This window comes from Humulus lupulus, chromosome X, assembly GCF_963169125.1.
Source record: "Humulus lupulus chromosome X, drHumLupu1.1, whole genome shotgun sequence".
Taxonomy (NCBI): domain Eukaryota; kingdom Viridiplantae; phylum Streptophyta; class Magnoliopsida; order Rosales; family Cannabaceae; genus Humulus; species Humulus lupulus.
In genome coordinates, this window is record NC_084802.1 from 202,851,878 (window position 1) to 202,867,460 (window position 15,583).

Here is a 15,583-nt window from a genome sequence, read left to right on the forward strand (position 1 = left end):
ACAATGGTGCAAAATTCATCACTCTTGTTTTTGAATATCCATTTTGTTCCAATGACATTGGCATGGCTCGGTCTAGGAACAAGAATCCAAACTTCATTGTGAGAAAATTGATCCAACTCCTCTTGCATTGCATGAATCCATGATTCATCCGTCAAAGCTTCCTTCACATTTTTAGGCTCAAAAGATGAAGTAAAACACGCAAATTGAACCAAATTTGCATACCTTTTTTTAGTAACCATGCTTTCTTCCATATTTCTAAGAATTAGGTCAGTAGGGTGATTCTTTTTTACTCTGGAAGTTGGTTCTTTCTGAAATGGATCTGTGATGATGTTTGGTGTTTGATTTGTTTCATTCCCTGATGTAGAATCTGGAAAATCATCAGTTGTAGCTACAAAATCCGAAGTTGTTGCATCAGATGCAGATTCTGATAGCTCAATCAAATCTTTTGTTAGTGCAGGAGATTTTTCCAGCAAGTCTTCTATGTTAACTTCTGTAGAAAACTCAGAAAAATCCTTGAAATCAACAACAAAAACATTAGCAGACTCCATTACAGTTTGGGTTCCAATGCTATACACACGATATGCCTTGCTGTTAACATAATATCCAATAAAAACACCAACATCACTCTTAGCATCACTTTCCAGTGTTTTCACGATCTTTTAGAATATAACAAGCACAACCAAACACATGAAAATGACTTACATTGGGTTTCTTACCGTTCCAGATTACAAAATGGGTCTTAAGAGTACCTCGACGAAGAAACACTCTGTTTATGATATAACAAGCTGTGTTGATAGCTTCCACCCATAATCGCTTGGAAAGTTTTTTGCTATTTAACATTACCCTGGCCATCTTCTGCAATGTGCGGTTCTTTCTTTCCACAACTTCACTTTGCTGAGGAGTTTTAGGAGTGGAGAATTCATGAGAAACACCTAGACTTACAAAACTCATCATAAACAACATTTTCAAATTATTTCCCATGATCACTCCTAATTCGATTTTTTTTGCCAATATTGCAGTCTCTTTCAACTTTTAGTTTCAGACAAAGAGATTTAAAAGCATAAAAAATATCATATTTTTCTCTTAAAAAATCAACCCATGTGAAACGAGAGAAATAATCAACACAGGAAAAAATATATCTCTTACCATTCAAACTTTCAACCTGAATTGGACCCATCAGATCTATGTGGAGTAATTCAAGAACCTTGGTGGTATTAACATCAAAAATGTATTTGTGGGTAACTTTCAATTGCTTACCAAGCTGGCAAGGTTAAAATTTACTCACAAATTCTTTACCTAATTTAGGCAACCCTCGAACAATCCATGCATTTGACAACTTTTTCAAATTTTTGTAGTTTACGTGCCCAAGTTTTTCACGCCATAGATCAGTGGTGTTATCTATGGCTGAGTGACATGTAAGAACAGGAGTGAGAGTATAACAATTATTAGTAGATCTAAAACCTTGTAAAATACATTGTTTATCATTGTTGAGAACATAACAATGATCACCATCAAAATTGATAGCATACCCTTGATCACAGATTTGACTAACGCTAAGTAAATTAGCTTTTAGTCCTTCAACTAACATCACATTTTTAAGCTTTGGTAAGCCTTCAAAATTCAACATTCCCACCCCAATAACATTTCTAGCTAATCCATTTCCAATTGTCACTCCACCACATTGCATAGGTCGAATATTGACAAGAAAGTCTCTCTTACCTGTCATGTGTCTAGAACAACCACTGTTAAAATACCACATTTCAGAAGCAACAGTTTTAACGCAAGAAAAACCAGCAAGACATTTTTCTTTCTTTATCCATATTTGTTTTGGTGAAAAATGTTTATTTTTCTTTTTATTAGTTTTTCCAAAATAATAGGACCTGGACATATTGTGCAAAGTAAAGCATTTAGGTCGAATGTGACCTCTTACACCACAAAAATGACAAATGGGAACAAATTTTTTGGATTGTTCACGAAATCTGTCATCCTTACCTAATCGCTTCTCCTTTGTAGGTACTGAAGACCCAGTTGCAGTATTAGACACCTGCAATGTTAGATCATAATACCCAGTACGAATTTTTTCAGATTTTACAAATTGTGTGTCCATTTTGATTTGAGATTCAATAAATCCCAACCTAGCATGACTTCTTTGCTTTGTGTTATGAATTTATTAAAAAATAGACGAACTTGAATTTAACATATTAACATTTATTTTCAGATTTTCAAGTTCTTTTGTTAAATAGTTAATTTCAATACTTTTTGAACACATTTTAGATTCACAACTTTTGTTTTTCATCTCAAGTTCCTTGATGTTATGAGACAACCTTTTATTAATTTTTGTCAAAGAACGATTTTCAGCATAAACTTGTACCCACTTACCATACATTACCTTGTAAGATTTAGCCAATGAATCCTCATTGATTTCTGGTTCATCAGAATCTGAGACTACACCATCAATATTGCTTTCAGTGATGGTATTGTTCAAACACACAAGTTTTTTCTGAAAAAACAAGACAAAACAAAGGTTAAAGAAACATTTCCCTCATATTCTTCACTACTTTCGATCTCATCATCACTCCAAGTGACATTAAGCCCCTTTTTGTTCTTTTTCAAAGTATTGGCACATTCTGATTGAATAAGACCAAAACCTTCACACTCTCTACACTGGATACCTTTTTTGTTGGTAGAACCAAAAGATTTAGAAAATGTGTTACCTTTAGAGAATTTTGACAGATTCTTTTTGTTGCTAACCTTTTTCATGAATTTTTGGAAATTTCTTGTCAAGAAGGCCATTTCTTCATCCTCCTCATTATCAGAATTTTTTTTCTTCAGAAGCTTTAAAAGCAATACCTTTATTTTTCTTACCTGCGGATTTCGGCTTGTCTTTTGCTTGATCTGTTGGTTTAGTTCAAACGTTCTCAAAGATCCCATTAGCTCTTCAACCTTCATTTTGCTGAAATCCTTTGCTTCTTTCATTGCTAGAAGTTTTGTGTCAAATCTATCTGGAGCACATGAACTATTTTTCAAACTAAAATAGATTCATCGAGTTTCTCACCCAATGCAAAAAATTTGTTAGCAATGTCAGACAATTTATCATAAAACGCAGATAAAATTTCAGATTCTAACATTCTCAATTCATCAAATTTAGTTTGTAACATGATAAAGCGTGATATTTTGACATCATCAGTCCCTTCAAATTAAGTTTGAAGGACTTGCCAAGCCTTTTTTGCAGACTCGCAAGAAGAAATCAATTTTATAAATCCTTCACCAACTCCATTAAAAATCGCATGCAAAGCCTTATTAGTGTAACCAGGCAATTTTTCATCTTCAGTAGACCATCTGAGTTCAGACTTTACCTTAGTATTACCTTCTTTGTCTTTATCAGTTGGTGGAGTCCATCCAGATAGTATAGATCTCCAAGCCCTTTCATCTTGTGACTTGATAAACGCCTTCATTCTGACTTTCCAATAAGGATAGTTAGTATCATTTAGTAGAGGAGGTCGGGTTATGGAACTTCCTTATGCAAAGAAAGACCTCTTACATAAAACAAATTAAACGGAATAAAAATAACCACAAGATCTCACTAAGAGTTTAGTGAACTGCTCTGATACCAAATGAAATTTCGTATTTTATGATTACCAACTTTATATTTAATTAAATCAATTAATTAAATGCAGAATAAAAGGTTGGTACTGTAACATATATTCTGTAGCTACAAACAGAGATTCCGTAATTATAGAAATACACAACAGAAGGATAACACAAAAAAGTAAAAAACACACATAATTTTTTTACGTGGTGTCAATATCCTTTCAGATATTACTAGTCCACGGGGCCACGCCCAGAGATAAGATTCATTAATAAAGTTTCTCAAAAATACAAACTATTTGACTTAAGCAAAGATTAGACTCCCTCCAATATAATGCCGCAAGCTTGATGTATTTTCCACTTGATGAATGAACCTTCCTGAAACTTCAAGAACTCTAACTCCCTTCGATTTGCTTGAAGAGTGCTTGCTTCCTCCCGAGGTAAGACTAGGATGAACCTTCTCCCGAAGGTTTGCTCTTTGTTCTTCTCTTTGTTGAATTGTTTCAATACACAAAACACATACAAAGACACAAATAACAGAGGTATAGCCGAACCACTAACCTCTATAAAATAAACACTCTTTTTCTAAAGATGTAAAATAAGTTTCAAAATTGACAAAAAGAGTTAACCTAGACAAAAAAGGTTGTTATGGTAAGTATTTATACACAAATATACTCACATAAGACAACCTTTACTAGGTCTGAATGCACACAACTCACTAGAAAATGTTTCCTTAAATAACCAATATATTACATTGAATCATCCGTGATCTAAGGAAACAAATAAACTGTTTGTAGTTACAGAACAGTTCGCATCTGAGCTGTCATTACAAGATCCTATCTTCGATTTTAATGAGGATCATTCTGATCATATCTGTTGAAATATGGTCATAAGAATTAGCTTGTCAAATAAAATCAGCTAGATATAAAATAAATAAACATTTATTATTTGATTCAAATATTAAAAGCTAAGTATATTGTCAAACCTTCTATAAATAGAATAGATTAATATAATTAGATTTTTATATAATCAGAACATAAATGTGAACAAAATAAAATTGAAATAATCTTCAATTGAACCGAGATTACAAGAAATAAATCAAAAAATATTTTATCAAATATAATTTACCAAAAATAGAATTCACAATATTTATATAAACTTAGTCCAATATTCTTTTTAAACGAAAACATGAAAGATAGGACAAAATGTTTTTTTTTTAAATATTTATTTATTATATATAAGCATTACCCAATATGATTTTCTTTCAAGTTTCAACCGATATCGATATGTAAAACAGAAGAGAATAATGAACAAATTAGGAATATGCATAAAGAAGGGATATGTGAAAAAAAAAACAAAAAAACAATTTTTTTTAAATGAATAAAACTAAACATAACAAGAGAAAATCAAAAAAGAAAAACCAATGCTTAGAAGAAATAAAAAAACATCCTTCAGACCAGGCATAAAAGAAAAGATTCAGCAGGTAATAAATAAATTAAGACAAGAAAGTCATGTGGATTTACATGCCGAAATATTTTAGTGAATTAATGAAAAATATTTGAGTGAAAAAACATTACTAGTAGTCTAACAGAAGATAAATAAACATGACCTAGTTTTCTTATCATTATTTTAAACTTTAATAAACTTTTTTACTAATAATTTAATTTGGGAATTTTTCAGTTGTGAGTTCACATAATATACATAAAAGTTTTTGTGTGTGTGTTTTAAATTGAAAGGGAAGAAATATATATAATCTAAAAGTTAATATACTTGACATATAATTACTGATAAAAAAAATTAAGGAAGGGCATGGCATATGCCTTCCCTAGACATGGGCTAGCTAGTTCCACCTATGTGGGGACAATATATGTTTAGTCATTATATACATAGAATTTGATTGGATGCTCTTACTAGGAAACACTATAAATAATGGTGTATTTTGAACTTTAAAGAAGCCTAACGTGGTGAATTGGAAATACTATTACAAAATATACTAACTACGTTGTTATATTATACTGACTAAGAGTAAAGATCAATATAAAATTAGAGACAACTTTCATGTCGATTTAAAATTGATATTACAGAATTAAATATATTTAGGACGGAAAACCATGCATATAATGTTTATAATTTTTGTTGTAGCGCAAAATAAGCGTGGATTCAATCATTCAGCTAGGGGTACATCTGTTAGATAAACACATGGAAAAAGCAGGCGAGTAGAACATCTAACTAACGTTGATGTGAGCAGTTCGAGTTAAGACTTGGCAGTGCGACATATAGATAATCTCTAGATCGCCTCTCAAGACAATAATTCAGTTTGAGACATGTAATGGCCAGATCGCCTTCAGGATGCTCTGAACTTAATCCGAACTAAACTCCGTTCACTCTTCGATCTCCAGCTTGAGGAAGATGTTTAGCTCGTGGAAATCTGGTCATGACGCACAGTGAAAGATCCCGAAGGACTTGGAGGTTCCTTATATGCTCATTAATGTTCAGGTTGTATTACATATGCATTGCCCGAGATAACGAGAGTATTTTCCATAGGCAATCGGATCCCTATGTAAATAAAAATTATCTTGATTGATTGTTTACCATATTTATGCACGCGGTTACCCAAATCTGTTTAGGAATATCCACTGTAAATATCAGGGATAATGGACCGGAAAAGGGGACTGCTTTTTAAGATACATAAACTCTGCAAAAATTGTAAGAGATCAATAATATTGCCTCGTGGACTAGGCAGATTTTTAACCACTGAACCACGTAAAAGTGTGAGTGTGAAAAATTATTCATCTTGTTAATCACGGTTTAGAAAATAGCACTAATATCTTTGTTATCAGATTTCTTAATCCATTGTTGGCGAAAACCGCGTCAACAGATTGGTGCTCTCGTTGAGAGATCATTAGTGCTTAATCCCCTATTCAAAGTTTCATTCGACATCCATCATGGTGGTCACCCGATCCATGCTTGACAATGAAATTGAGCAACCTGGTGATCAAAAGGAACATCATACGGCCGTTCCCGCTGGAAAAGGCCCAGACGTTGAATAACGCCTTGGAAAGCAACATGTGGGCCAAGACGATACTAGGAGTTCAGCGTCACGCCCACCAAATCCTAATCCAAGATATCTAACGGCCTTCGAGATGGAGAATACCCAATTAAGGAGCCATCTCGCTTGGGGTAACAGGTAGATCAAAGAGGTCCTGGCTCACTTACCCCCTCTTGCAACCGACGTCAATGTTTGAAAGAGGCAAAGTGGGTCTCGTGGATCCCATAGGAATAATCGACCCAATCCTTGTCGTTATGTCAAAACCGCAACTTCCAGCTCTGTACCTTCAGAGCGAAATCAATGGAGTGCTCTACTGCTAATCATCACAGGAATAATCGTCTCCATGTTAGTCGATCGGTCAGAATTGCAACCCCCAGCTTCGTGCCTTCTGAACAGATTCTAAGGAATGTTCACAACAACCCAACGGGGCAAGCTGAGACCAATTCATTGAGACAAAATCCACCTGTGCCGCGATCAGAGCCTCCGGCACAGAGGACCCGGGAGATCGGGGTAGCACCGAGATGAACTAATTCAGTGTGGCCCGATGGAATGAGGATAGCCTTGTCGATATGGCACCCGCCATCACCAGTTAAACATCCAACACTACCGCACGCGTAGATAAACACTTCAGTTTGAGGGGATTGTAGGATAAATTTTCCTCCCTCAGTGGATATCTATGTCCCGCGGCCTCATGCTGATAATCCAGGTCTTCGATCTCAGCCACGGGTTGTAAGTTTTGCTAACAGAAGCTACTGGATGGGGAGCCAGCATGGAGGCAGGTCTAAAAGTGACCTGAGAAATCATCTGAGTTCCGCACAAAGTTCTCGTTCCGATCCACATCCTGACTTGCATGATCATCTGAATTCACAGAGGAGGTGTCCAACCCGCAATGATGATATGAGTTATACTTGGCACGGGGGTGGTCTGTCTATCGTACGCGACAATGGGAATGTCCAACCTAACCAAGCTCGAACTTGGAGGGAAAAAAACCCATCTAATGTGTACAATAGGATGGGGGCTGACGTTCAGCCCCAGCTAACCTAGAGGCCAAAGATCCAACCCTCGAGTGACTGACCTTGATGAAGGAGAAAATGAAGAAGCTTTTATCTGGAAAAGGAATTGATGATTGTGATTCTGATGAGGAGCTCGAGCCTTTTGCTCCAAACATTGCAGCAGCTTTGTATCCTGTTGGCTTCAGGATGCTGACCATGCCTGTGTTTGATGGAAACTCAGATCCATCCAACCACCTTAAGACATTCAATATGCTGATGATGGCCCACAATGTTGGGTTTGACCTAAGATGTATTTTGTTCCCCGCAACTCTTACTGGACCCGCCAGACAGTGGTTCAATAAATACTAAGGACATTCGATCACCATGTGGAAGAAGTTGTCTTCCAATTTTAAGAGAGTGTTCTGGGCTTTGAAGGAAACTCGCGTTGAGGCCGACTCATTGGCCAACATAAAACAACAACCCGGTGATTCTTTGAAAGGATATCTGAACAGGTTCACCAACGTTGCAGCACAAGCTATAGATGTTGATGATAGCTCCAAGCTCATGGAAATGAGGATGGGAATCACAGTAGGAGGAGATTTATGGCAGGAGATTCAACGAATAGGAGTTATAAATGTAGATGAGTTCTTGGCCCGGGATCAGAAATGGATAAATTTGGAGGAGGTGCAATCTGTTGTTGCAGGAACAAGCCAGGTCCCCATTCAGCCTGCTGGAGCGGTGATAGATGTTGCAGCTACGGCTCAACCTGTTACTCATAATAACCAAGTGGGAAACAATAAGAGGAAAATAAATTGTAAGGGAAACCAGAGTGGCACAAAGAAGAACAAGCCTGGGGAGAAATTCAAGCCCATCTATGCCGCCTACACTGACTTGACCGATACACGAGAACATATTTTCTTGGCGAACGTTAATCGCCTTCTGTGGAAGAAATCAGAGCCATTGAGGCACCAGAGGGCGAAGAGAGATCCCTCTAAGTTTTTCCGATATCACAATGACATCGGCCGTAACACTGATGATTGCTGACAATTGAAGGACGAAATCAAAACTCTCATTCAGGCTGGACCGTTAGCCCAATATGCTCGAAACCGAGTAGTTCCCAATCAATCAACTGGGCAAAATTCTCGCCCAGATCTAGAAATTCCAATTGGTCAACCCAGAGCTCAGACAGATCAGGGCAACCATGTTAACCCTCCTCCAATAGTAGGAGGAGATATAACCACTATTTCTGGAGGACCCCATTTGGCGGGCACGAGCAATGGCGCCCAAAAGGGATATATACAGGAGCTGAAAACCCACAGCTGTGCCGAATTTATTCTGGAGCAACGGTTATCAAAACAATAGCGGTTGGAGAAACAACCAATCATTTTCATGGAAGAGGACGCTAGCCACGTTCAGTTCCTACATAATGATTTGCTGGTGGTGACTGTTCAGCTTGCCAACCAATGGGTACGAAAGATATTGGTTGATAATGGGAGTTCAGTAAATGTGCTATTCAGGTCCACCCTAGAAAAGATGGGATTGTCCGTAACCGATCTTAAGGCGACCTCAATGACACTGTACGGATTCTCAGGTGAAGGAACAACAACCATAGGGACAATCAGACTAGTAGTTACTCTGGGGGATGATACATGAACTGTTTATAAAATACTTGAATTCGTCGTAATCAATTGTCGAACCGCATATAATATGATTTCGGGACGACCCGCTTTGATGACTTTTGAGGCCATCACCTCTATCCGACACCTGGCGATGAAATTTCCATCGACTTCAGGCATATGTACCGTGAGAGGAGACCAACTCGCTATTGGGGATTTGTGCCATAATTAAAACCCATTTTCTTTGTAATCTCATTTATTATCAATAAAAGAATAGAAATCATTTTTTGACTTGGTCAATCACTTTGCTCACATGTTTTATTTTCATGATTTTTTGTTTAATATAAACTTCTATTAAATCCATATAGCTAATCGTATTTATAGTGATGTATCACAATGGAATATAAATATGATTATATGTTCAAAATAAGTTAGTCCTAAGATTAGTCAGTGCACATGATTTACACTGACTTGCCAATCTACGATATGATCTACTTACACATTGTAGTGTTATGTTCTTTCCAGAACATTAGTAAAGTATATAAGATCGAATGTATTTGTTACATCAGACTGGACCGATATTGACAGTAGATAGGATAAGTAAACATACCGTTATTATCTATTCTAGTGATATTATATGGTTGACCATAGGTCAATTCAATCTCAATTTTGAGTGATTAGTATTCTAACTGATTGTATTATTTGAGTTCTTTGACTTGTTCGTTACCATCTTACCTTACGAACTAGCCCATACTTACATCTTGGGAACTCGGTAGTTAATTGAGTGGGAGTGTTAATCATAGATATGAAGATCTATAGCTTCCGATGAAGAAGTGAAACGATGGTTTCCTTTTAGTTTGGTTCAATGTGCTAAATGATAGAGATCTCCTTTTAGTAATTAATATTAGTTTACTGAAATATCATTTACAAAGAACTAAGTGTTTTAAGGATAAAATACAATGAGGGGGTAAAACAGTATTTAGTCCCATCTCATTGTAGACCATCTATAGAGGATTGAGTGACAATTATAGTTGTAACAATGAATAATTAATAACGTATCTATATTGCTTATAGAGTGTTCTATGAATTCAAGAGTGCAATTTCGAGTCTTTAGTGGAGTCACAAGGAATTAATAAGTTAGTAAATTTATTTGTTAAATTTACGATAACTTATTGAATCTTGATTTCATAGGCCCATGTTCCCTACTGTACCTTGGATAAAATCATCTAGATAGTCTCAATTAATTGATTTAATCATCAATTAGAATTATCAAAGTTGACTAGGTCAATTTTAGATAGTTTCACAGAGTTATGGAATTTAGAGAAGAAAAGAGAAATTAGGGTTGATTTATTAATTAAGATAAATTGGCGTCTAAATTAATAAATAAGTTTAAATCAATGTTCAAATTATAAATAATTAATTTGATAAAGGATTTGACTAATTATTTAATTAATTAATCAATAAAAAATAATACAGGCCTTGATTTTAAGTCCAATGAGCTTATAATTAAATTAGAAATTTTACGGGCCTAAAGCCCATGATAATTTCGATCTAGGGATGATATTACCTATTGTTTTATTGATTTTTTAATTAAATTAAATGACCTAATTGAGTCTATAAAAGGAGTGCTAAGTGAGAGATGACAGACACACAAGTTTTTGAGAAGATTAGAAGATCTAGTCTTGATGCTCTAGGTTTTAGATTCTCTCTACAAACATAAGTTCTTTTCTAAGTCTCATTATTTTTTTCTTTTCTTCTCTCTGATGTATTCCCAGTAGACTTGCCAGGGTTGCCACCACACCGAGAGATTGAGTTCGTCATAGAGTTGGCGCCAGGGGCAGAGCCAGTATGTAGGACACCATATAGAATGGCTCCACCAGAGTTGAAGGAACTAAAGATTCTGTTGCAGGAATTGCTGGATTTAGGATTTATTAGACCGAGTTTTTAGCCATGGGGTGCTCCGATGTTGTTCATCAAGAAGAAGGATGGTTCCTTAAGGATGTGCATTGACTACAGAGAGCTAACACAAATTGACCATCAAGAACTAGTACCCACTACCTAGGATCGACGTTTTGTATGACCAGCTATAGGGGAAGACGGTGTTATCCAAGATTGACCTTCGGTCCGACTACCACCAGTTAAGGATTAGAGAGGAGGACATACCAAAGACCGTATTCCGCACAAGGTATGGACATTATGAATTCCTGGTCATGTCCTTTGGATTAACCAATGCCCCAGCAACCTTTATGGACTTGGTGAATAAGGTCTTCAGGGATTATTTGGACAAGTTTGTGATCGTATTCATCGACGACATACTGGTGTACTCCCAGTCAGAGACAGAGCACAAGCAACATCTTTGTTTGGTACTACATCGATTGAGGGAGCATAGGCTATATGCTAAGTTCAGCAAATATGAGTTTTGATTACCCCAAGTAACATTTCTGGGCCATATTGTCAGCAAGGAGGGGATTCTAGTGGACCCAAGCAAGATTGAGGCAATGAGAGATTGGCCCAGGTCAAGCAACGTACCAGAGGTTAGGAGTTTCTTGGGATTGGCAGGGTACTATCGGTAGTTCGTTGAAGGATTCTCCAGAATAGCCACACCGTTGACTAAGCTGACACGTAAGAAGACCAAGTATGTCTGGACAGACAGATGCGAGAACAATTTCTAGGAGTTGAAGCGGCAACTGATCACTGCTCCAGTATTGAGTCTGTCGTCATACAATGAGAAGTTTGTAGTCTAATGCAATGCTTCCAGGTAGGTTTTGGGGGTGTGTATTGATGCAAGCTGGAAATGTGACAGCTTACGCATCGAGACAACTGAAGGAGTATGAGTAGAGGTATCCCTCTCACGATCTGGAATTGGCTGCGGTGGTATTTGCACTAAAGGTTTGGATGCATTATTTGTATGGGGAGAAGTGCGAAATATACGCTGACCATAAGAGTTTCAAGTATTTCTTTACTCAAAAGGATCTGAATATGCGCCAAAGACGTTGGCTCGAATTGGTAAAGGATTACGACTGCGACATCCTATACCATCTTGGGAAGGCCAATGTGGTGGCCGACACATTAAGACAGGGCCCAGGTCAGCTATTTAGTTCAAGGTAGATATCAGAAAGTCTAGCTGAAGAGATGACCATAGCAGGATTTGAATTGGTAGTTGGTCAGCTAGCCAATATCACACTTCAGTCTATGCTCATTGAGAGGATCAAGAAAGCACAGAGGGAGGATCCCTAGTTAAGGAAGCACACAGAGGATTTCTTAGCTGGAGTGGCTAAGGACTTTCTATTTCAGAGATGGGTTTATTGAGGTATAAGGGTTGGATTTGTGTTCCGATGGATTCCGATATCCAGCGAGAGATTTTAGATGAGTCTCATACCACTCCCTACTTCTTACATTCGGGTATGACGAAGATGTACCAAGATTTGAGAACCTTGTATTGGTTGCTGGGAATGAAGAGGGATGTGGTTGATTATGTGGCCAAGTGTTTGACTTGTCAGCAGGTAAAGGCTGAACATCAAAGGCTAGCAGGGTTTCTGCAGCCTTTAGGGATTCTGGAGTGGAAGTGGGAGGATATCACCATGGACTTCGTGGTTGGATTACCGAAGACTGTGAGACAATATGATTCTATGTGGGTGATTGTGGATAGGTACACCAAATCGACCACTTTTTGCCTGTTAAGGCATCTCATACAGTAGAACAATATGCTGAGTTGTATGTTAAAGAAATTGTACAACATCACGGGGCTTCGAGGTTAATAGTATCCGACAGGGACCCCACCTTCATCTCCAAGTTTTGGGAGAGCCTGCAGAAGGCTATGGATACACAGTTGCGGTTTAGTACTGCTTATCATCTTCATGTTCGAAAACCATTCAGAGCACGTAACGAAAACTCATGCGTGGTGGATCCATTGTTGTTTATGAACAACAGAACAACAATAATCAAATTTTTTTCATTAATCATATAAACAATTTTTATGACCAAGAAAACAATCCAAAAACATTATCATACAATACTACTAATCATGCAACAAATATGTATATAAATATACAATATATTTATATAGAGTATATAAACACAAAAATCAAGAACATAAACTCTTACCTCTTGAAGCCTATCAAGTGTCCTTGAGTCTTTTCATATTTTTATCGATCTTCCTTTCAAAAGCTTTGATCACTCAAACCACCATCTTCTGGAGTGTTCTCCACACCTCAAGATGTGTGTGGGCACATAGAGAACACGAGTTTGTATTTTTGGAATAAAAAATATTTCTCAACGCATGAGAACTTGGATTATGCTCTATGAATGGCTAGAATAAAGAAGAACAAATAGATAATTTTTATCTAACAAAAACTTCTGAGAACTATTATGAATTGTGAATTGTGTTGTGTCTGATGTATTTTTCTTGTGTATTTGTCTGTTTTTATCTTCTTCTTCTATATCATATATATAGAGATTCATATTACCTTATTGTTCATAATAATAATAATAGTAATATAAATATATTATAATAATGAAGAAATGATTTGATTTTAGGTAAATATCTAACTTACCATATTTGAAAAAACTATTTTCAAATTATTAAATAATTAAATAAATAAAATAAAAACTATACTGATGCAATATCAATACAAATGATACACGCATGACACAGTCTTTGGACTGTGTCAAGCGTGTATTGTTATTCCCTTTCAGGGATTTTACATTTTTCTTTTATTTAATTATTTAAGTAAAATCAATCTCCCACAAAATAAGGTGTTAATCGTTTTAAGTAAAAGATGACAACCATATTTCAAAATTTAAATTATAAATTCAAAATTCAAAATTCAAATTAATGATCATCATTATCACCATCTTTTAAAATTCGCTAAATAAAAAATTATTTTTGACTTACCAATTTTATTTTCTCCTACTCAAGTAGTTTCAAAAATTAATTAATTAATTAATTTATATATATGGAATTCGAAAATATATATATTTAAATTAATAAATATTTTTTCAAAATTAATAATTAATTCTAAATTAATTATTCAACCTCAATTATCATATAATTGCATATTTGACTCAAAGAATAAAATTCTTCTCAAATTCCCAAATTATAGTTATATCCTTGTATCACCTCTTACCTTGATATGGTGTTGATAGATGCACCTTGAGGACCTATAATATCAAGCTCTAATAAATATTACATTATTAATCTCATGATTACTCCACTAAAAATATGAGATTGAACTATTGATAATTATAGACATATATTTATTGAGTGTTTTATTAAGAATTATAAACATATATTTATTGAGATTGAACACTGGGACTAATCAGGAGCTGGCCCAACAAACCTGGCGCTTAATTTTTCACGACCATTGGATCGGACAAGTGTATGATGCGCTCCTGATTAGGCCTAACCATATCGACCAACACTTAGCACACTATTGTCGCCCTTGAATTATAAGTCAATTCCTTCGACCATTGCTCAGTGCGCTATTGCCGTTCTTGATTTATAAGTCAAGTCTTTTCAATCATATAATGCAGACAAGCATATATCTTATAGCAAATATCATATACAGAGCATTCAACATGCTTAATCAACAATCACTAGCATAATCATAATCATGCACATTCTTAGGGGCCCAAGACCTAATCAAATCTATATTCAACAACCGGGCCAAGCCCTAATCACGTACATCACGTATTGAGTACAGTTTTCTTACCTCATGTCCGAGTGTAATGTATATTAAGAACAACCCTTGAGCACGATCCTGTTCCCGAGCCCCTAGCGATAACCTAGTCACAACCAAGTATAGAATCCCATAAAAAACGAGCGAATAAAGGCTTTCGGATCGAGTCCTAGCCTTCGGGACGTCGAATTCTACTAAACCAGGTAGTAGGATTGATCCCAAGCCCTTAAGTTTGAGTTCCCATACTCAAGACCTCCTCGGGGCTCGAAAACCCTTCCAGTGCCGCGATCCAAACAAAAGAGTCGCAACCCGCCCTAAGTCAGAGAGCCCAAGGCTCTCCCCTGTTTCCACCAGTGCTATGGCACGCCACAACACGAACCGTGACTCAAATGGGCTGAAGGCACCTGCTTCTCCCTGCGTCCATGAGAACCGCGACGCCCCAAGAAGAGGGCCGCGACTCGACATGAAAACTCAGTTTTTTCTCCGTTTTCCTCAAGAAAAATCCCTCCAAAACCTATCCAAACATAGCTAAATCCCAAAAGTAAAGTTCCCAATCAACTCAACAACTCAAAACCATCAAAACCCAAGTTACAAATGGATCAAGAACTCACCAATACCATAAAATCCAATCAAAGCTTAAGAAACAAAAACTCAAAAACC